The sequence below is a fragment of the Bubalus bubalis genome, chromosome 14, assembly GCF_019923935.1.
Source record: "Bubalus bubalis isolate 160015118507 breed Murrah chromosome 14, NDDB_SH_1, whole genome shotgun sequence".
NCBI lineage: Eukaryota > Metazoa > Chordata > Mammalia > Artiodactyla > Bovidae > Bubalus > Bubalus bubalis.
Window position 1 is genome coordinate 39790589 of NC_059170.1, and position 23388 is coordinate 39813976.

The 23388-nt window shown below is 38.8% G+C and overlaps 1 long non-coding RNA gene across 1 annotated transcript; it reads right to left on the bottom strand.

Annotated features, from left to right (window-relative positions):
* Positions 1–1304: 1304 nt before the first annotated feature.
* On the bottom strand, positions 1305–23388 carry LOC123329211. The gene is made up of 2 exons (XR_006544550.1): positions 23088–23388; positions 1305–1654 (listed from the first exon to the last, which is right to left on the bottom strand). It is a non-coding gene; the product is annotated as an uncharacterized LOC123329211 (long non-coding RNA).

Consider the following 23388-nt stretch of genomic DNA (forward strand, 5'->3'; position numbering starts at 1 on the left):
GCCCTGTATATTACATTAGAGACTGTTTATCTTTGTCATGCAGGACTACTTGATAAAGCATTTATATACTTAAGACTGTCTTCAAGGAGTTTGTCTTTTAAATGGTCATTTCATACATCAGTGTCCACCCTTGTTTTCCTCAGTTTGGTTAGGAGTAGAGATGTTATAATGATATAGAAATAACACTGACAAAAACATTTCATTCCCTAGAAATATAATATCCAAAACGGTATGTATTTACAAATGAGAGAGCTAGTTCTTTGGAAAATCGACCCTTTTGATTAGAAGACTCTCCAGGGCTCATATCGGAAAAGGCAATGGCAACCCACTCCAGCACTCTTGCCTGGAAAATCCCATGGACAGAGGAGCCTGGTGCAGTCCATGGGGTCGCTAAGAGTCAGATATGACTGAGTGTCTTCACTTTCACTTTTCACTTTCATGCATTGGAGAAGGAAATGGCAACCCACTCCAGTGTGGAGAATCCCAGGGACGGGGGAGCCTGGTGGGCTGCCGTCTGTGGGGTCGCACAGAGTCGGACACGACTGAAGCGACTTAGCAGCAGCAGTAGCAGCAGCCAGGGCTCATATAAGCCTAACATCAAACTGAACTCCAGGGAAGTCAAGTGATGAACCTGGGCCTTATTTGCTGTCTAATTCTTACTCTGCCATTGCACATTGTCCCCACGAAATGTATCTGAGAACTAACCTTGAATATTTTAGGACTACAGAGTGGAATCATTCTATGTGTTTAGTATATTTGTCTTAAAATTATTTTATTTGTTGCGATGTTTTTTATCATATAGCTTCCTCAAATTTATTTCTTAGTGGTGGGTAGTGTCTTTTTCCCTCTCTGTATTTATGTATCACTTCTTCCCCTTGCCCTGTAGTTTTTCCTGCCCTTGACTTCCACCACATTGTAGGAAATAATCAATGAAAATGAAGAGCACCTGGTGTTCTCTCCTTGCGGACTTTAAATGAACTTCGAGGGACTAGTCTACATTACAAAGCTGCAATCACTTTGTGAGATGATGGTTTCTATACATCAAGCTTGATGTATTTTCTTTCAACTTAAAGCTAGGAATCTTCATATAGATATGGGTAAATGTCCAGGAACAGAGTGTGCGGGTCATGGGGTAGCTTTATGCCTAACTTCTAAGAAACTGCCAAGTATTTCCCAAGGCAGATGCAAGATGTACCCTCTTACATGTGCCCAGCAGCAAAAGCAAGCTCCAATTGCTCACATCCTCGTACACAGGTGGTGTGGTCACTCTTTGATCTTAGACATTCAAGTGGACATATAAGGGTATCTTATTGCAGTTTTAATTCTATTTCCATAATGAAGAACTATGTTGAACATTTTTTTTCATGTGGTAGTTATCCATATATCATCTTTGGTGAAGAATCTATTCAAATCTTTGTTTATTTCTTCAAATTATTTTATCCTGTGGTTAGTCAGTTGTAAGAGATCTTCATATATTTTAAAAACAGATTTTTTTCTTGAGCATACATTTCACACATATTTTCTTCCAGTGTGTAGCTCTCCTTTTCATTTTCTTTACCATGTCATTTGAAGAGGGTCTTAATTTTGGTAAGTATGCATCAATGATTTGTTTTCTCTTGTAGTCCTTGCTTTTTATTTCATAATTAAGAAATATCTGTAAAACCAAAGAAAATATATTTTATTTTAGAGTTTTCATTCCTTTAGCTCTTACATTTAGATCCAGGGATGTTCATAGCAGCTTTATTTGTGACAGACAAATTGTAAACAAACCAAATGGCCATTGATGGGTTAATACATAAGTAAACTGTATATCCATAAAATGCAGTCCTACTCAAAAAAGAAAATAAATGAATCAGATCTTCCTGTCATGACTGGATCACGGGGGCTGGAACAGGAAATTGACTTTGGGGCAAAATAGAATTCTGTGTGATGGGCTTGCTGGGCTCCTGAATGTCAGGAGAAATCTGAGTTTATTCTTGCAGCAAACAGAATGCCAGAGGAAACTTTTGTTCTGGAGTAAGAGTCAGAGAAAATATGGAAGCCTATGAGAATTGGACACGACTGAGCAACTAAAACACACATGTGCACACACACACACACACACACACACACACAGTGGGAAGCTACTATGTAGCACAGGGAACTCAGCCAGGTGCTCTGGGATGTGGGGGTGGGTGGGAGGCAGGATGAGAGGGAGGGGATATATGTATACTAATGGTCAACTCACATTTTATGCAGCAGAAACCAACACAACACTATAAGCAATTATCTTCCAATTAAAAATAAATGTTAAAATGTGGAAACTTTGTGGAGGCTATGGGGAAAATATGCTACTTTGAGATAAGCATTTACATGTGTTATAATTTAATTAATTTTATCCATTCCCCTCAATAGATTATTTCTTGGGGAAAAAATGGATCATTTCATTACCTTTTATAAAGCTGAGAAGATTGGAGGAACTTAGGTTTGTCTGGTGTGAGGAGATGGTGATTATTTTCTGAATTAAAGGAACTCTGTGAATGTACCTTCAATAGACTGCTAATCAATTCTGCCACATAAATAAAGCATGATTACATTCATGTGGAATGAAAGGACTGAAAGGATTTTAATAGCCATGCTTTTAGATAGTCACAGCTGTCTCTTATCAAATTATTTTCAGTTCTATTTGATTTGTCTAACCCAAGTCTTAGAATGTAAAATATATGAGTGGTTCATTCTTGGAGCTACAACAAACAAAGCAGTTTCCAGAAAGATTGTGAATGTCATTCCCCAACATTTTTATCAATGAACCAAGGGCATGACAGAAGCTGCACACTTGGATGAGCTGAGTGCAACATCTATGGGGCCCTTAAATTATCGTACAGAGTCTTCCCCATGTACATTGTGAGTGCCTGTTTCTAGAGTTGTGCCTGTTTCTGGTGAGATGTAAAAATCAGCTTAATTATGTACAACCCATTATCTGACTATATTAGCCAGTAGCTACAGAGTTTAATAAACATTGGGGCTTATGTAGGAATAAAATAAATACTTAAAAATGGTAATAGAATTCAGATGAACTTCAGAAGTTTAAAAATAAAAAAAAAGAAAAAGAAGAAGCTTGTAATTAGTAAAAGACAGTAAGCGTCTTTCAGGTACATAGATACCAGTACTGAAACAAACACAGTTGCTTAAATACTGAAAACAACCTAAGAATGAAACACTGAAATAAAAAAAAAAGAAGAGAAAATCAACCATCACAAGGGCAGACAGATTTATTCATCTTGCCCTGTGCCCCCTGCCTTCCAACCCAGGGACTCCTATTGCTGTCCCTTGTACACAGGGTCCCCCTCATATACTACCCTTGAAGTCACACAGTGGAGGAGGGGGAGGAATGGGGCACCTTTGCTTGTCAGCCAGAGTGGGGTCAGTCCTAGGGAACCTCACCCCCCGGCAGTAACAAGGACCCCTTCACCCTGGCCAAGCGGGGAACTGAGACTCCCCATTGACTAGAAGTAACAAGTTGGGCACACCCTTACCCAAGGCTGTGGGATCATTGCTGATAGAATATTTAAGAGCCACGGTCTCATGACACCACACCCAGAGTCCCAGGATTCATCCAAAAGTCAGTCCCATCAAGAACCAGGAAAATCTGAATGTGAACAAGGAAAGATGATCAGTTCAGTTCAGTTCAGTTCAGTCGCTCAGTCAGACAACACAGATGGTAGAATTCTCTGAAAAAGATGCTCCACTGGCCAACAGAAAATTGCTTCAATGAAGCACACTTGAAACAAATGAGAAAGTAGACTGTCTCAACATTGAAACAGAAGATATAAAGAAGAAACAGATTTTAAGCCTGAAAAATACAGTAACAAAGAAAAAATTCAATGAATGAACTCAACAATAGATCAGAGAGAGCAGAAGGAAGAATTAGTACACTTGAAGAAAGAACAATAGAAATTGGCACAACAGAGAGAAAATAGGCTGAAAAAAAAGAAAATGAACTTAGCCTCTGAGACAAGTGGAACTTAGACAAAAGGTTTAACGTTTGCCTCACTGGACACCAGAAGGGAAGAATGTGGGACTGAAAAGTACTCAAAGAAAGAATGGCTGGAAATTTCCCAAGTTCAGCCAAAGACCCATCAGCCTGAACAGGATACATCCTAGTTAAACTTCTAAAAACTAAAGACAAAGGAAAACATCTTTTCCTAAGTGAAAAAAAAAAAACTAGAAGGATGTGTCATACCTACACTCAAAGGAAATTCTCTCAACAGAAAAGAAATGATGGAAGAAGAGGCCTTAGAATATCAGGAAGAAAGAAAGCACACAGTAAGCAAAATATGGTTGAACACAATAACCTTTCCTTCTCATGTGCTGTTTTCAGTCTCGTTTGACAGGTGAAGCACAGATTAATGACGTTCTGATACGCCTCTCCATATATGTAGAGGAAATACTGGAGACGATTATATTATAAACCAGAGAGGGTGAAAGCATATTTTTTACTCTCCCCTCTAACTGATTCAGCCACTCTGGAAAACAGTTGGAGAAATTTTTTCCCAAACTGAACATATACTTTGCATGCTACCCACCCATCACACCTCTGGGCACTGATGCCAGAGAAATGAAAACATTTGTTCACACAGAAACCTGTACATAGGTCTTCACAGCAGCTCCCTCTGAAATAACAGGAAACTGGAAAAAACTAAAAATGCTTTTTAAGAGATGAATTTTAGCCAAAAACTACTGGCCCATTTGTTCCATGGAATGCTGCTGAGCTATAAAAAGGAGCACAGACTTTTTTCTTGTTTAATGGATTTGATTTTGTTTTTATTGAAGTGTAGTTGATTTACAGTATTATGTTAGTTCCAGGTGTCCAGTGTGGTGACAGCGTTTTTGCAGATCCTGCTCCATTGTTCTTGGGGCCCCTGGGCTCTGCTGCCCTTGAGAGACGGCATTCAGCATCCTTTCTCCCTTTCTGATTCCTGCTCTGTCCCTCTCTCCCTCCCTCATTTCACTCCTTTTTTTCATTTTCTTCTTTTGGTGTTGGGATTTCCAGTATTTAATTGCAGTTGCTGTCAGATAGATGGGGTATGTGAGTAGACTCTAAAACTTCTCACTCTCATTCAATTTTTATCTAATGCTTAAGTGCCAGGACTTAGGAATCTCATTATTAGCCTCGAAAGTAGCAACATTGAGCATTTGCATCTCTTTTCAAAGTATAATAATGACTGAAAGGAGGAATGTCCATCATTCATGCCCAGGGACGCAGTGTGTGAGAGTGCTAGCGCCCAGCAGGTACCAGCTGTCCACAGCTCATTAGAAGGGCTTGATTAGGTGGACTGGGAAGGAACAGTGAGCAAGGTCACCAAAGAAAACTGCCTCCCTTACAATGACAGCCGTGTCCACATTTTTGAACGTGCTTTTCCTCTGAACCCCATGGCCCAGCCCTACTGTTCTGTGGTGTCTGCTCTTATGCTCTCAGCCTCTAGGACACAATACCTCTTACTTGAAGATGCTTCTAGCTGTAAAGCTGCCTGAGGTTCCAGCTCACCTCCAGTGTTTCCTTTTTATCTCATATCTTGGCATCATAATTTTTCATTGTGTTGTTAGATCTCTGATAACTGATCAAACCAATCTGATTTTTAAGATTTTTTTCCCTAACTTTTATTGTCCTCTTCATTAGAAGAGTTGAATATATGAGCCCACCATCACCATATGTAGAACTCACTTCTCTACTGATTTGACTTTTAAAAAATGCATATACAATATTGCATAAGTTTAACTCAATTTTTAGATTTTCCTCTCTGTTCTATAATTTTTTTCTGCCTATACACATGGCAGTAACCAACTGTTTTACTTATTGACACTTTTAAATGTTCTAATATTTGTTAGAATGACTCTTCACCATCCAATGATTTTTTAAGTACTCAGTACCCCAGTTTTTATGTATTTGTGGTTTTTTTCCCATGAACTTTAGAACAAGGTTAATTAATCCTTGCTAAAAATCTGTTGCTATTGGTGGGGGATAATCTTAAATTTACATATTAAATGAAGGCAAAGCATCTCTGATGTTAGATCTTGTTATCTGGCATGTTCATAATTTTCCATTGTTCAAAAGTTTTAAAAGTTGTCTTCACACAGATATTGTCACTTTTCTAATGCTAATCTTATGTGGTTTGTCTTCCCGATGTTACTGGGAAAGGAATATTTTCCCATTATTATTGGGTGTTTATATAAATAAAAGCTGTTTATTCAGTATGTTAATTCTATGTTATAATGCCGGATTTGGGTTGTGGTGCAGTCATTAGTAGTAAAAATTATCTTGGCTTTTGATTTAATTAACAAACTTTTCATTGTCAGATAATTACAGATTCACAGGAAGTCGCAGAGATGAGACAGAAGGGGTCCCTGTGGCTTTGCCCAGGCTCCCTCTGTGGTTACAGTGCACATAATTATAGTGTAATAGCAAAATGTGGATGTTTTCCGGGTACAACATCTAGTGTAGTTCTGTGACATTTTATAACAAGTGTAGTTTGTATGACCATGACTGCAATCAAAATACATACTGTGCCATCACCCCAAATGTCTCCTTGTGCTGTGCTTTTATAGACACACCCTTCCACCCAGCCCTACCTTCCTCAACCCCAGCAAATACTAATTTGCTCTCCATCTATATAATTTTGCCATTTTGAGAATGTTGTGTAAATGGAAACATATGATATATGACCTTTCAGACTGACAGTTTTTACTCAGCACAATGCCCATGAAGAAGGCTGAGCACTGAAGAACTGATGCTTTCAAAATATGGTGCTGGAGAAGACTCTTGCAAGTCCCTTGGACTAGAAGGAGATCAAGCCAGTCAGTCCCAAAGAAAATCAACCCTGAATATTCATTGGAATGATGGATGCTGAAGCTGAATCTCCAATACTCTAGTCACCTGATGGGAAAAACTGACTCATTGGAAAAGACCCTGATGCTGGAAAAGATTGAAGGCAAAAGGATAAGGATGAGATAGTTAGATAGTATCAGTGACTAAATGGACATGTATCTGAACAAACTCCAGGAGATAATGGAAGACAGAGGAGCCTGGCTTACTGCAGTCCATGGGTTAGAGCTAAGTCAAGTCAAAGAGTTTGACATGACTTAGCAACTGAACAACAATAAAAGTGACATATGATCTAGGTCATTTGTTGGAGTCTGGCTTATGATAGCACACAACCTTAATGTCCTCTGACAGGAAACTGGTCAAATAAATTATGATGAATCTGTGCAGAGGTATGAATCTGTAGAGTAGAAATTTGAAAGAATTAAATAGCTGAATATTGTATGGAAAATCTCTAATATCTATATCTATCTACATACATATTATATATTATATATTATATATGTGTGTGTGTGTGTGTGTTAGTCACTCAGTCATGTCTGACTCTTTGGGACCCCATAGGCTGTAGCTCACCAAGCTCCTCTGTCATGGAATTCTCCAGGCAAGAATACTGGAGTGACTAGCCATCATTCCCTTCTTCAGGGGATCTTCCCCACCCAGGGTTTGAACTCTGCGTTTTAGGCATATTCTTTACCATCTGAGATATATATACATATATACACATATATATGTATATATATATGTATATATATATACAAACATATATGTTTTAGGTGAATAAAATAAAGGTATAGGAAATATGTATTTTATGAAACTATTTTATGAGAAAAGATCTAAAATAGCATTATATATTATTCATATATGTTTTAATAAGCAAATAAAATTTCTGGAAATATACAGAAGTCAGGGGTTAAATCTTATGGGGATTGAAAGTGAGAATCAGATGGCTTGGGGACAGATTGGCCGTAAGACTTTTCCCAGTGCATCTTTAAACATAAACATAAAAGACATGATATACTTAAGTCTATGTATTTATTTTTGAAAAAGGCTGTTCATTATGTAATTTCAACACCCTTCATATCAGAGTCTGAGTGAATGAGACCTGAGAGAAGGGCATTCCCTAAACCTCCCCATGAATGGATATGAAAGGGCACACTCAGATCAAGCACTGCAGCAGCCTGTTTTAGAATCATGTGATATGTTGCAACATTTTTTAAAAATCACATCAGAAACAAAATGAAATGCATTAAAAATTAAAGAATTGGAAAGAAAGGAACAAAGTCATCATGTATTTGTAAGATATAACTTCCTCCATAGAAAGGGACCAAAGTCAGCAAATATTGAATTAAAGTTCTTTCAATCTGTTATCACTGCAAACAGGAACATTGCAGTACCATATTCTTAATTAAAACAATATAAGCTAATCTAGGCCACACTGAATTCTCAGAATCCCTAAAGTGGGCATAACATTCATTTTAGCAGGTGACTGACTGACCTTGAGGTATCATCAAATGATGTTATATGTTAGCTATAACCTATCTCCTTTAATTGCAGAGATTCTATTTCGTAATTCTTTCTTTAGCCCAATGGACCGTCTCAGTTTGTATTCATCTTTAAATGATACTTGGATTGAATAAATAAATCCAACAGGACATCAACATTCTATGTTTTGTGAGTTATCAAGATCATGTAGTCATGCAGGACCACATGTGGTCCCCAGACCAGCAGTATCGGCATCCTTCAGGAACTTAGAAACACAAATTCTTGGACCCCCAGCCCAGACCAACTTAATCACTGGGTGGGTTTTACTACCACAGGACTCCCGCTCTAGGAGTAAAAGCATCAAACAAGAAAGATGACAGTTATCTTAAAAAGTTAATGATCTGGAATTTCATCTTTCAGGTAGTAATTATCGGTACCAGTTCTCTTCTTGGCAGCCTGTAGTCATCTAATTATTTTCTGAAAGTTACCTTTGACTCTCAGGTCACACATTTAGGGTTAAATGCACAGACCTGAGGATTCCCCAATTCCTCAAGCTTTGCAGGGCAGAGACTGCCATGTGGAGGGCTTGCTGAATTCTGTCCTCGCCTTGGAATTTAGATTCACTGGGTCTGGGCGTCATCTCTAGAATTCTGCAGTTTTTAAAAGCTAAGCCATCTAATGAATCTGTAGCAGGTGGATAGGAGACCACATGACCACATCTGAGATTTATCACCCTACAGCACTGGTGTACAAACAGTTTCTTGGCATCATCATCTAGGAGGTTGTCAAAAATTCAGATTCAAGAGTCCCATGCAAGACCTTCAGAATCCAAATCTTCATTCTAGCAAGATCCTCAGGTATTTTCTACGTGTACTAACATCTGAGACACGCTGTTGCAGGCAATTCCTGAGAACAAGAGAGCCCGAGACTGCGAGGAAACACTGGCCGAAGGGAAGGTGAACTGCTTTCCAAACAACTATTTCCTGTGTCATCACTAACCCTCTGTTGAACTATACCATTCTTACCCTACTTCTTCATTTCTGATAGTTCTTCTTTCCTTGCTGACTACGGTTCTAGAAAAAAACCAATACATACTATGTTTATAATAGTACATGTATAAATAGAGCTAATGAAAGCTCGCTGGAAAATATACAGCATTACAGATGCTATTGATGTAATTAACAACAATTCATCTGGCATCCTTTATGTTTTAGCAGACCAAAATAAATTAGTTGATTGTAGGAAGTTAATAATTAATTTGAGATGTTTACGGCAAGATATTGACCCAATGATGTATTCTGTTTTCTTTCTACATTTCTACATTATATAATTTAGAAGTTGGTTTTAAAAGAGGGAATATTTTAAAGTCTTATAATTGGATCTATTTCTATTAATTTATAGTCAAGTGGAGTACATTTATTTAAGACAGAGAAATACCATTTGCATTGCATTAACATTTTGCTAAGTGAGACAAGATGTTGATACTTATTAGTATAAAGTAGATTATTAGAATTTGAGGACATGGATTTGAATTGATTTTTGTATAAGTGAAATATTGCTTAAAAATATGGCTATTTGGATACTTAGCCACTTTTCTTATTTTCTGCTTTTGTATTTTTTTTTAACTCTATCTTTTTTTTTGCTTATGACTTTCATAACTTATTCATTTTTTTCCTCTGCATTTATGCCTTAGGGACTGTCCTGCAGGTCGGGGTAGTATTTAATGACTCAAAATAGCTAGATGCCTCAGAATTAATGATGCACTTAGAGTCTCTAAATATTGCAGAAGGCGTGTCTAAACTTGGGCAGAAATGCTGGCCTTGTGTGGAGTGTGGTGTGGCCACACATCCCTCAGGAAACAAGATGGGATATAAATAAATGCTTGCATAAATAGATGTGGCCTGATGGAAGAAGCTACAGGCAGAATCTTCATCTAAAATTATATACATCACCATCTGATGTCCCGTCATATAGAGGCATTCCTTCAAGAGGCTCCATCTTCAGAATCCTGCAGCCCTTGAAAAGGATACACCTTACCGCCAACCTTCTGAGCAATTATCCTTGGATTTCAGCATGTCGGAATAAGCGCTACTCAGAAGGGTCAGCAACCAGACCATGGACCCTGGGCCTGACAAATGGAAATTCTACTTGTTTGCTAAATTTTCTAACTCAGAGATTTTAGAGAAAAATAAAGGTATTTTATTAACAGAGAAATTTGATTTTTTAAAATTTGCTTTTACATAGAGAGAAAAACCCTGCAAGGTTGTTTGTTTTCAGATTAAAGAAGCATAAGGGGAGGTGGGCAGTCCTAAGATGGTGGAGGAATAGAACGGCAAGACCACTTTCTCCCCCACAAATTCATCGAAATATCATTTGAACACTGAGCAAATACCACAAAACAACTTCTGAACGCTGGCAGAGGACACAAGGCACCAGAAAGGCAGCCCATTGTCTTTGAAAGGAGGTAGGACAAAATATAAAAGATAAAAAAAGAGACAAAGAGTTAGGGATGGACACCCATTCTGGGCAAGGAGTCATAAAAGAGAAGTTTCCAAACACCAGAAAACCCTCTCACTGGGGTCTGTGGGGAGTTTTGGAATCTCAGAGGGCAACATAACCAGGAGGGAAAAATAAATAAATAAAAACCACAGATTACGTGCCTAACTGCAACTCTCAGTGGAGAAGTAGCCCAGATGCTCGCCTCCACCACCAGCAGGGGCTGAACAGGGAGGCACAGGCTGCATTGCTTAGGGTAAGGACCCAGCCTGAATGCCCTGAGGGCAATCTGAGGGAGCTAATGTGAGATGAGTGCAATTGTGCGGTAGTTTGAGCATTCTTTGGCATTGCCTTTCTTTGGGATGGGAATGAAAACTGAACTTTTCCAGTCCTGTGGCCACTGCTGAGTTTTCCAAATTTGCTGGCATATTGAGTGCAGCACTTTCACAGCATCATCTTTCAGGATTTGAAATAGCTCAACTGGAATTCCATCACCTCCACTAGCTTTGTTCATAGTGATGCTTCCTAAGGCCCACTTGACTTCACATTCCAGGATGTCTGGCTCTAGGTCAGTGTTCACACCATTGTGATTATCTAGGTCATGAAGATTTTTTTGTATAGTTCTGTGTATTCTTGCCACCTCTTCTTAATATCTTCTGCTTCTGTTAGGTCCATACCATTTCTGTCCTTTATCGAGCCCATCTTTGCATGAAATGTTCCCTTGGTATCTCTAATTTTCTTGAAGAGATCTCTAGTCTTTCCCATTCTGTTGTTTTCCTCTATTTCTTTGCACTGATTGCTGAAGAAGGCTTTCTTATCTCTTCTTGCTATTCTTTGGAACTCTGCATTCAGATGTTTATATCTTTCCTTTTCTCCTTTGCTTTTCACTTCTTTTCTTTTCACAGCTATTTGTAAGGCCTCCCCAGACAGCCATTTTGCTTTTTTGCATTTCTTTTCCATGGGGATGGTCTTGATCCCTGTCTCCTGTATAGTGTCATGAACCTCAGTCCATAGTTCATCAGGCACTCTATCTGTCAGATCTAGTCCCTTAAATCTATTTCTCACTTCCACTGTATAATCATAAGGGATTTGATTTAGGTCATACCTGAATGGTCTAGTGGTTTTCCCTACTTTCTTCAATTTAAGTCTGAATTTGGCAACAAGGAGCTCATGATCTGAGCCACAGTCAGCTCCCAGTCTTGTTTTTGTTGCCTGTATAGAGCTTCTCCATCTTTGGCTGCAAAGAATATAATCAATCTGATTTCGGTGTTGACCATCTGGTGATGTCCATGTGTAGAGTCTTCTCTTGTGTTGTTGGAAGAGGGTGTTTGCTATGACCAGTGCATTCACTTGGCAAAATTCTATTAGTCTTTGCCCTGCTTCATTCCATATTCCAAGGCCAAATTTGCCTGTTACTCCAGGTGTTTCTTGACTTCCTACTTTTGCATTCCAGTCCCCTATAATGAAAAGGACATAGTTTTGGGGTGTTAGTTCTAAAAGGTCTTGTAGGTCTTCATAGAACCCTTCAACTTCAGCTTCTTCAGCATTACTGGTTGGGGCATAGACTTGGATTACTGTGATATTGAATGGTTTGCCTTGGAAACGAACAGAGATCATTCTGTCGTTTTTGAGATTGCATCCCAGTAGTGCATTTCAGACTCTTTTGTTGACCATGATGTCTACTCCACTTCTTCTAAGGGATCCCTGCCCACAGTAGTAGATATAATGGTCATCTGATTTAAATTCACGTATTCCAGTCCATTTTACTTCACTGATTCCTAGAATGTTGACATTCACTCTTGCCATCTCCTGTTTGACCACTTCCGATTTTCCTTGATTCTTGAACCTAACATTACAGGTTCCTATGCAATATTGCTCTTACAGCATCGGACCTTGCTTCTATCACCAGTCACATCCACAGCTGGGTATTGTTTTTGCTTTGGCTCCATCCCTTCATTCTTTCTGGAGTTATTTCTCCACTGATCTCCAGTAGCATATTAGGCACCTACTGACCTGGGGAGTTCCTCTTTCAGTATCCTATCATTTTGCCTTTTCATACTGTTCATGGGGTTCTCAAGGCAAGAATACTGAAATGGTTTGCCATTCCCTTCTCCAGTGGACCACATTCTGTCAGGAACCAGAGATCAAATTGCCAACATCTGCTAGATCATTGAAAAAGCAAGAGAGTTCCAGAAAAACATCTATTTCTGCTTTATTGACTATGCCAAAGCCTTTGACTGTGTGGATCACAATAAACTGTGGAAAATTCTGAAAGAGATGGGAATACCACACCACCTGACCTGCCTCTTGAGAAACCTATATGTAGGTCAGGAAGCAACAGTTAGAACTGGACATGGAACAACAGACTGGTTCCAAATAGGAAAAGGAGTATGTCAAGGCTGTATATTGTCACCCTGCTTATTTAACTTCTATGCAGAGTACATCATGAGAAACTCTGGGCTGGTAGAAGCACAAGCTGCAATCAAGATTGCTGGGAGAACTATCAATAACCTCAGATATGCAGATGATACCACCCTTATGGCAGAAAATGAAGAGGAACTAAAAAGCCTCTTGATGAAAGTTAAAGAGGAAGGTGAAAAAGTTGGCTTAAAGCTCAACATTCAGAAAACTAAGATCATGGCATCACTTCAAGGCAAATAGATGGGGAAACAGTGGCTGACTTTATTTTGAGGGGCTCCAAAATCACTGCAGATGGGGACTGCGGCCATGAAATTAAAGACGCTTACTCCTTGGAAGAAAAGTTATGACCAACCTAGATAGCATAATCAAAAGCAGAGACATTACTTTGCCAACAAAGGTCCATCTAGTCAAGGCTATGGTTTTTCCAGTGGTCATGTATGGATGCGAGAGTTGGACTGTGAAGAAAGCTGAGTGCTGAAGCATTGATGCTTTTGAACTGTGGTGTTGGAGAAGACTCTTGAGAGTCCCTTGGACTGCAAGAAGATCCAACCAGTCCATTCTAAAGGAGATCAGTCCTGGGTGTTCTTTGGAAGGAATGATGCTAAAGCTGAAACTCCAGTACTTTGGCCACCTCATGCGAAGAGTTGACTCATTGGAAAAGACCCTGATGCTGGGAGGAATTGGGGGCAGGAGGAGAAGGGGATGACAGAGGATGAGATGGCTGGATGGCATCACCGACTCAATGGACGTGAGTTTGAGTGAACTCCAGGAGATGGTGATGGACAGGGAGGCCTGGCGTGCTGTGATTCATGGGGTTGCAAAGAGTCGGACATGACTGAGTGACTGAACTGAACTGAACTGAAATGTGAGATAGCAAAACAAACCATGGGATAGCCGGGGTGGGGGGGGGGAGAGAAAAAAAGAGGAGAGAGAGAGAGAGAACTTCCCCACAAAAAGCTCTAACCTAAGGCAGGATTGAGAAGATGCAAGAAAAGTTTAACAAGGACCTAGAAGAAATAAAAAAGAGTCAATCAATAATGAATAATGCAATAACTGAGATCAAAAGCACTCTGGAGGAAACCAACAGTAGAATAACTGAGGCAGAAGATAGGATAAGTGAGGTGAAAGATAGAATTGTGGAAACAAATGAAGCAGAGAGGGAAAAAGAAAAAAAGAATTGAAAGAAAAGAGGACAATATCAGAGACCTATGGGACAATGTAAAACACCCCAACATTTGAATCATAGGAGTCCCGGAAGAAGAAGACAAAAAGCAAGACCATTAGAAAATACTTGAGTAGATAATAGTTTGAAACTTCCCTAAAATGGGGAAGGTAATAGCCACCCAAGTCCAAGAAACCCAAAGAGTCCCAAACCAGATAAACCCAAGGTGAAACACCCCAGACACATATTAATCAAATTAATGAAAATCAAACACAAAGAACAAATATTAAAGGCAGCAAGGGAAAAACAAAAAATAACTCACAAGGGGATCCCCATAAGGATAACAGCTGATCTTTCAATAGAAACTCTTCAAGCCAGAAGGGAATGGCAGGACATACTTAAAGTGATGAAAGAGAAAAACCTACAGCCCAGATTACTGTACCCAGCAAGGATCTCATTCAAATATGAAGGAGAAATCAAAAGCTTTACAGACAAACAAAAGCTCAGAGAATTCAGTGCCACCAAACCATCTCTTCAACAAATGCTAAAGGATCTTCACTAGATAGGAAACACAGAAAAGGCTTATAAACTCAAACCCCAAACAACAAAGTAAATGGCAATGGAATCATACTTATCAATAATTGCCTTAAATGAAAATGGATTGAATGTCCCAGCCAAAAGACAGAGACTGGCTGAATGGATACAAAAACAAGACCCCTATATAAGTTGTCTACAAGAGACCCACCTCAAACCTAGGGACACATACAGACTGAAAGTGAAGGGCTGGAAAAATATATTTCACGCTAATGGAGACCAAAAGAAAGCAGGAGTAGCAATACTCATATCAGATAAAATAGACTTTGAAATAAAGGTAGTGAAAAGAGACAAAGAAGGACACTACATAATGATCAAAGAATCAATCCAAAAAGAAGATGTAACAATTATAAATATATATGCACCCAACACAGGAGCACTGCAATATGTAAGGCAAATACTAACAAGTATGAAAGGGGAAATTAACAGTAACACAATAATAGTGGGAAACTTTAATACCCCACTCACACCTATGGATAGATCAACTAAACAGAAAATTAGCAAGGAAACACAAACTTTAAATGATACAATGGACCAGTTAGACCTAATTGATATCTATAGGACATTTCACCATAAAACAACGAATTTCCCCTTTTTCTCAAGTGCACATGGAACCTTCTCCAGGATAGATCACAGCTATATATCTAGATACCATAAATCTAGCCTTGGTAAATTCAAAAAAATTAAATCATGTCAAGCATCTCTTCTGATCACAATGCAGTAAGATTTACTTTGCCAACAAAGTCCATCTAGTCAAGGCTATGGTTTTTCCAGTGGTCATGTATGGATGTGAGAGTTGGACTGTGAAGAAAGCTGAACGCCAAAGAATTGATGCCAAAAAATTGTGGTGTTGGAGAAGACTCTTGAGAATCCCTTGGACTGCAAGGATATCCAACCAGTCCATTCTAAAGGAGATCAATCCTGGGTGTTCTTTGGAAGGAATGACGCTAAAGCTGAAACTCCAGTACTTTGGCCACCTCATGCAAAGAGTTGACTCATTGGAAAAGATTCTGATGCTGGGAGGGATTGCGGGCAGGAGGAGAAGGGGACAACAGAGGATGAGATGGCTGGATGGCATCACCGACTCAATGGACGTGAGTTTGAGTGAACTCCGGGAGTTGGTGATGGACAGGGAGGCCTGGCGTGCTGCGATTCATGGGGTTGCAATGAGTCAGACATGACTGAGCAACTGAACTGAACTGAACAGGGATAAAACTATTAAAAATGCAAACATATGGAGGCTAAACACCATGCTTCTGAATAACCAACAAATCACAGAAGAAATAAAAAAAGAAATCAAAATATGCATAGAAACAAATGAAAATGAAAACACAACAACCCAAAGGAGACCATAGCCAAAATCAGCAAAGCTGAAACCTGGTCCTTTGAGAAGATAAATAAAATAGACAAACCATTAACCAGACCCATCAAGGAAAAAAGGGAGAAGAATCAAATCAACAAAATTACAAATGAAAATGGAGAAATCACAACAGACAACACAGAAATACAAAGGATCATAAGAAACTACTATCAGCAACTATATGCCAATAAAATGGACAACTTGGAAGAAATGGAAAAATTCTTAGAAAAGTATAACATTCCAAAACTGAACCCAGAACAAATAGAAAATCTTAGCAGACCCATCACAAGCACAGTAATTGAAACTGTAATCAGAAAATCTTCCAACAAACAGAAGCCCAGGACCAGATGGCTTCACAGCTGAATTCTACCAAAAATTTAGAGAAGAGCTAACACTTATCCTACTCAAACTCTTCCAGAAAATTGCAGAGAAAGGTAAACTTCCAAACTCATTCTATGAGGCCACCATCACCCTAATACCAAAACCAAAGATCCCGCAAAAAAGAGAACTACAGGCCAATGTCACTGATTAACATAGTTGCAAAAATCCTTAACAAAATTCTAGCAAACAGAATTCAGCAACATATTAAAAAGATCATACATCATGACCAAGTGGGCTTTATCCCAGAGGTGCAAGGATTCTTCAATATTTGCAAATCAATCAATGTCATACACCACATTAACAAATTGAAAGATAAAAACCATATGATTATCTCAATAAATGCAGAGAAAGCCTTTGACACAATTCAACATCCATTTATGGTAAAAACCCTCCAGAAAGCAGGCATAGAAGGAACATACCTCAACATAATAAAAGCTATATATGATAAACCCACAGCAAACATTATCCTCAATGGTGAAAAATTGAAAGAATTTCCCTTAAAATCAGGAACAAGACAAGTATGCCCACTCTCACCACTACTATTCAACATAGTTTTGGAAGTTTTAGCCACAGCAATCAGAGCAGAAAAAGAAATAAAAGGAATCCATATCAGAAAAGAAGAAGTAAAACTCTCACTGTTTGCAAATGACATGATCCTCTACATAGAAAACCCTAAAGACACCACCGGAAAATTACTAGAGCTAATCAATGAATATAGTAAAGTTGCAGGATATAAAATTAACACACAGAAGTCCCTTGCATTCCTATACACTAACAATGAGAAAACAGAAAGAGAAATTAAGGAAACAATTTCATTCACCATTGCAAAAAAAAAAAAAAATACTTAGGAATAAATCTACCTAAAAAAACAAAAGACCTATATATAGAAAAGTATAATTGATGCTTTTGAACTGTGGTGTTGAAGAAGACTCTTGAGAGTCCCTTGGACTGTAAGGAGATCCAACCAGTCCATTCTGAAGGAGATCAGCCCTGGGTGTTCTTTGGAAGGAATGATGCTAAAGCTGAAACTCCAGTATTTTGGCCACCTCATGTGAAGAGTTGACTCATTGGAAAAGACTCTGATGATGGGAGGGATTGTGGGCAGGAGGAAAAGGGGACAACAGAGGATGAGATGGCTGGATGGCATCATTGACTGGATGGACGTGAGTCTGAGTGAACTCCGGGAGTTGGTGATGGACAGGGAGGCCTGGCGTGCTGTGATTCATGGGGTCGCAAAGAGTCGGACACGACTGAGCAACTGAACTGAACAGAACTGACTGATAGAACACTGATGAAAGAAATCAAAGAGGACACAAATAGATGGAGAAATATACCATGTTCATGGATCAGAAGAATCAATATAGTGAAAATTAGTATACTACCCAAAGCAACCTACAGACTCAGTGCAATCCCTATCAAGCTACCAACAGTATTTTTCAGAGAACTAGAACAAATAATTTCACAATTTGTATGGAAATACAAAAAAAACTCGAATAGCCAAAGCAATCTTGAGAAAGAAGAATGAAACTGGAGGAATCAACCTCCCTGACTTCAGGCTATACTACAAAGCTATAGTCATCAAGACAGCATGGTACTGGCACAAAGACAGAAACAGATCAATAGAACAAAATAGAAAGCCAGAGATAAATCCACGTACCTATGGACAGCTTTTCTTTGACAAAGGAGGCAAGAATATACAATGGAGAAAAGACAAATCTCTTTAACAAGTGGTGCTGGGAAAACTGGTCAACCACTTCTAAAAGAATGAAACTAGAACCCTTTCTAACACAATACACAAAAATAAACTCAAGATGGATTAAAGATCTAAATGTAAGACCAGAAATTATAAAACTCCTAGAGGAAAACATAGGCAAAACACTCTTTGACATAAATCATAATAGGATCCTCTATGACCCACCTCCCAGAGTAATGGAAAAAAAAGCAAAAATAAACAAATGGGACCTAATTAAACTTAAAAGCTTTTGCACAATGAAGGAAACTATAAGCAAGGTGAAAAGACAGCCTTCAGAATGGGAGAAAATAATAGCAAATGAAGCAACAGACAAACAACTAATCTCAAAAATATACAAGCAACTCCTGCAGCTCAATTCCAGAAAAATAAGTGACCCAATCAAAAAATGGGCCAAAGAACTAAATAGACATTTCTCCAAAGAAGACAAAGAAGACATACAGATGGCTAACAAACACATGAAAAGATGCTCAACATCACTCATTATCAGAGAAATGCAAATCAAAACCACAATAAGGTGCCATCTCATGCCAGTCAGAATGGCTGTTATCAAAAAGTCTACAAACAATAAATGCTGGGGAGGGTGCAGAAAAAAGAAACCCTCTTACATTGTTGGTGGGAATGCAAACTAGTACAGCCACTATTCAGAACAGTGTGGATATTCCTTTAAAAACTGGAAATTAGAACTGCTATACTACCCAGCAACCCCAGTGCTGGGCATACACGCCAAGGAAGCCAGAATTGAAAGAGACATATGTACCCAAATGTTCATTGCAGCACTGTTTACAATAGCCAGGACATGGAAGCAACCTAGATGTCCATTGGCAGACAAATGGATAAGAAAGCTGTGGTATATATACACAATGGAATATTACTTAGCTATTAAAAAGAATGTGTTTGAATCAGTTCTAATGAGGTGGGTGAAACTGGAATCTATTATACAGAGCAAAGTAAGTCAGAAAGAAAAACACAAATACAGTATATTAGCCCATATATATGGAATTTAGGAAGATGGTAACGATGACCCTATATGAGAGACAGCAAAAGAGATACAGATGTAAAGAATAGACTTTTGGACTCTGTGGGAGAAAGCAAAGGTGGGATGATTTGAGAGAATAGCATTTAAACATGTATATTATCATATGTGAAATAGGTTGCCAGTCCAGGCTCAATGCATGAGACAGGGTGCTCAGGACTGGTGCACTGGGATGACCCTGAGGGATGGGATGGGGAGGGAGGTAGGAGGGAGGGTCAGGATGGGGAACACATGTATACCCATGGCTGATTCACGTGAATGGATGGCAAAAACCACCACAATATTGTAAAGTAATTAGCCTCCAATTAAAATAAATTTTAAAAAAATAAAGAAGCATAAGGATAAGTTGTTTTTCAGTCACTAAATCATGTCCAACTCTCTGTGACCCCTGCCTCACTCCTCTGTTCATGAGATTCTCCAGGTAAGAATACTGGAGTGGGTTACCATGCCCTCTTCCAGGGGATCTGCCCAACCCAGGGATCAAACCTGCATCTCCTGCATTGCAGGCAGATTCTTACCACTGAGCCACTAGGAACACCCAATCATAAGTTACCACATTACATTTGGAAAAAGATAAGGTCAGTGTCAGATGCAGGCCCTCTGTCCTCCAAACTCGAGGCCTTACTGTCCACTGGACTTTGTGAAGTGTCTGGTGTGTTCTGGGTGACTGGCTTCATCTCTCTGGGCACTCAGATGTGCTCACTTCCAAAGTCATAGGACTGGACGACCTCAAACAACCCTGTACTACCTTTGTTCCCCAAAGAGCAAAAACAAGTGAAAAAGAAGATGAGTGAGTCAAGTTCTCCCTTCAACTAGTTTTAAAATGATCGCCTAAGGCTTACAGATCTGGAGTTGTTTTCTATGAATCAGTGAATTAAAAAAAAAAATCATTGGAGAAAGGGGAAAAATGATCTAAAGAAAGCAACAAAATCATTATCTCATGTTGAAGCTCCAGGCTTTGTGGGTTTTGAGTAGAATTTAAAACTGGATGAGTATTTTGCTTTTTACCCATGCATTAACCCATTCTTTAAAAGTTATTTCCTATCTTTCAAAGAGCCAAAAAATCTCACATCTCTTTCAGATATTTTACTGTGTTATTAACTGCAAGAAAATTTCATTTTTAAAAGTAGGAAATGAAATTATTCCTAAGTTCTTACCTGAAGAATTGATAACATCCTACATAAACTAGTGAATCCAGTTAGAATGAATTTCACAATGAATAAATGCATCCATAGTGATTATTGATAGAAATAAAATAAACCCACCCACTTTATGAGTGCCAAATGGTAATATGAGTGACTCGAGTTGTGCCTGGGTGAAATTAGCTAGAAATATGATTACCAATTGTTTATAAATGTAGACTTTAGAAGGCAATTTGTATCTCAAATCATTCTCTCTGAATAAGCCATATCTCCTAAATTATCCCCAGTATCAGTATTTCTGCCCTTTTAATAATATGTGCAACTCAAAGATGATAATGATATTTGGTGTTTGATTTCCTTAAAAGGTAATAAAATCTACTTAATAAGATAAAAGCAAAAAAAATAGGAAAGGAGGTGATGATAAAGCAGTATTTGCTTTATCTACCTAGTTATCTACCTAGGAGGTATTCTCGACATCACATTAGAATGTTCTTTATCTACTTAGTCAATTAGTCATTCATTATAATTAGATAAATTGCTTAAGCCTTTACTAGTAATAAGACTTTAAATGAATCCATAGGTCTACTCTTTCAGGATTTAGCAAAATGAGGATTCTTCCTCACCCATTAAAAGAGAGTGTCTTTGAGAAGGACATTTCAAGACACCAAAAAATGGATATGCACTTCAAGGGTATGATCAATGGTGCCTTTACAAGGCAGTTTTAGGGACTTTAAGGTGTTATTCCCACTTTGTTCTCTCCCCAGCTCACGAGTGAGCCCCTTGGCCCCACCACAAAACTAGCCTGTCCATCTGTCAAATGGGCGGGCCAAGGCATTATCCACAACCCACAACTCAGTTTTATGAAGAAGACCAGACAATTGCTCATAAAAGGTGGGTGCTGGGAAAGGGCCAGGGGATCCTGCTAATCACACTGATTATTAACAATTCTTCGTTCACAACCCTTTTAGTTAATTTGAGAAAAGAGCAAAGAAGACACCCAACTACTGCTGCTGCTGCTGCTAAGTCGCTTCAGTCGTGTCCGACTCTGTGTGACCCCATAGACGGCAGCCCACCAGGCTCCCCCGTCCCTGGGATTCTCCAGGCAAGAACATTGGAGTGGGTTGCCATTTCCTTCTCCAATGCATGAAAGTGAAAAGTGAAAGTGAAGTCTCTCAGTCATGTCCGACTCTCAGTGACCCCATGGACTGCAGCCCACCAGCCTCCTCCGTCCATGGGATTTTCCAGGCAAGAGTACTGGAGTGGAGTGCCACTGCCTTCTCCCATCTAAAACCCTCTTAACTAAACGAGGCACCAAGAGATTGCATTTTTCAATGTTTTCTGATAAAAACTTACAACAGAAACTTATACAATCTCCTAACAAAGAGATGTTACAGATTTTTAATTTCTCTCTTTCTTTTTACAGAAAACCTGTGTGAGAGACGTATATAGATCTTGGAATAATTTACTCAAGACAAGGCTCAACACCGATTTATCCTGATTTGAATTTTTTTAAAAAGTGACATTATAACATGCTGACATTCCAGTGACAACAAAAGGTGTTTGACTAGTCAGTCTTCATAGCAGTATGAAGCATATTACAATGAGATCTTCTACTTTATATATGTGATACAATAAAAAGATTTGCCTAAGTAAATGTTAGAAATTTCTTGTCAATTCTGTTACTGGAGGAACAGAATCTATGGCTGCTGATTAAAAACTTTTTTTTCCTATGCCATAGCTAACACAGACTACAAAGTCCTGTGTCATACTGGTTTGGAGGATTATTCATGAGAATTACTCGTGGATTGAAAGCAGTGACTTACTAGAAAATTGTATCTTCCATCCTTGACTTGCTCATTTTTTTACAATGAAATTTCCAGAAATAGCCTCACTTGGCCAAAAGAACAGATTTGAGGTTCGAAGCAAATTGTTGGCCATTGTTTTTCCAGTGGGGAAAGAAAAAAATGAACATCATATATTAACTTTATTGTACAGAGCAGCTGGGATATTAAGATGCAACCTCCTAATTTAATCTATTGATAAGGGCATTCCTTTGAGTATAAAGAAATTAAAGATGTAGAAAGGATTTAAAAATTAGGGCTTCGGAGGATTCTTGCAATTTGATAAAATCAAACATACTTCTTTTGCTGAATTGGCAAAATCACAAATCAGTTGGTTGAGGGTATCCATATTATGACTTTTTTTTTCAGTAAGAGGATTCTGGTGGTTGGGATAACAGTTTTTAAATCTGATCTGGAGATGAGACCTAGAAATCTTAAAAGTCAGATTGAATTCCCAGCAGATTCCACAGTGATGGAAAATTCTACCATCTTCCTGACCACCTCCCCTGCAGGGTTTAAAGCCTCCCAGTGGGTGTAGTTGGGGCAGGAATTGTTGTGCCTACCTGATTGTTTCTGGAGTTTCTGGTTCTTTCCACTTAGCTTCCTGCTGTCACTTTCTGAAAGAGCTTTCTTCACAGGTACATGTTAGCCCATGGACAGAGGTTTACTGCTGAGCCATTCTCTGCTGAAATGGGCCAGTAGCCCCTGTCTAACTGAGAACCAAAGACGTGACAGTAGAGTATTTTCACTCTAACCGAAGTCAGAGGCCATGGATTTATTTAGCCATCGATGTGCATGTTCCCATGGGTATTCCCTTGAAAAATACACACAGAGCCTTAGAGCCCTTAGAGCAGATATTCCCTA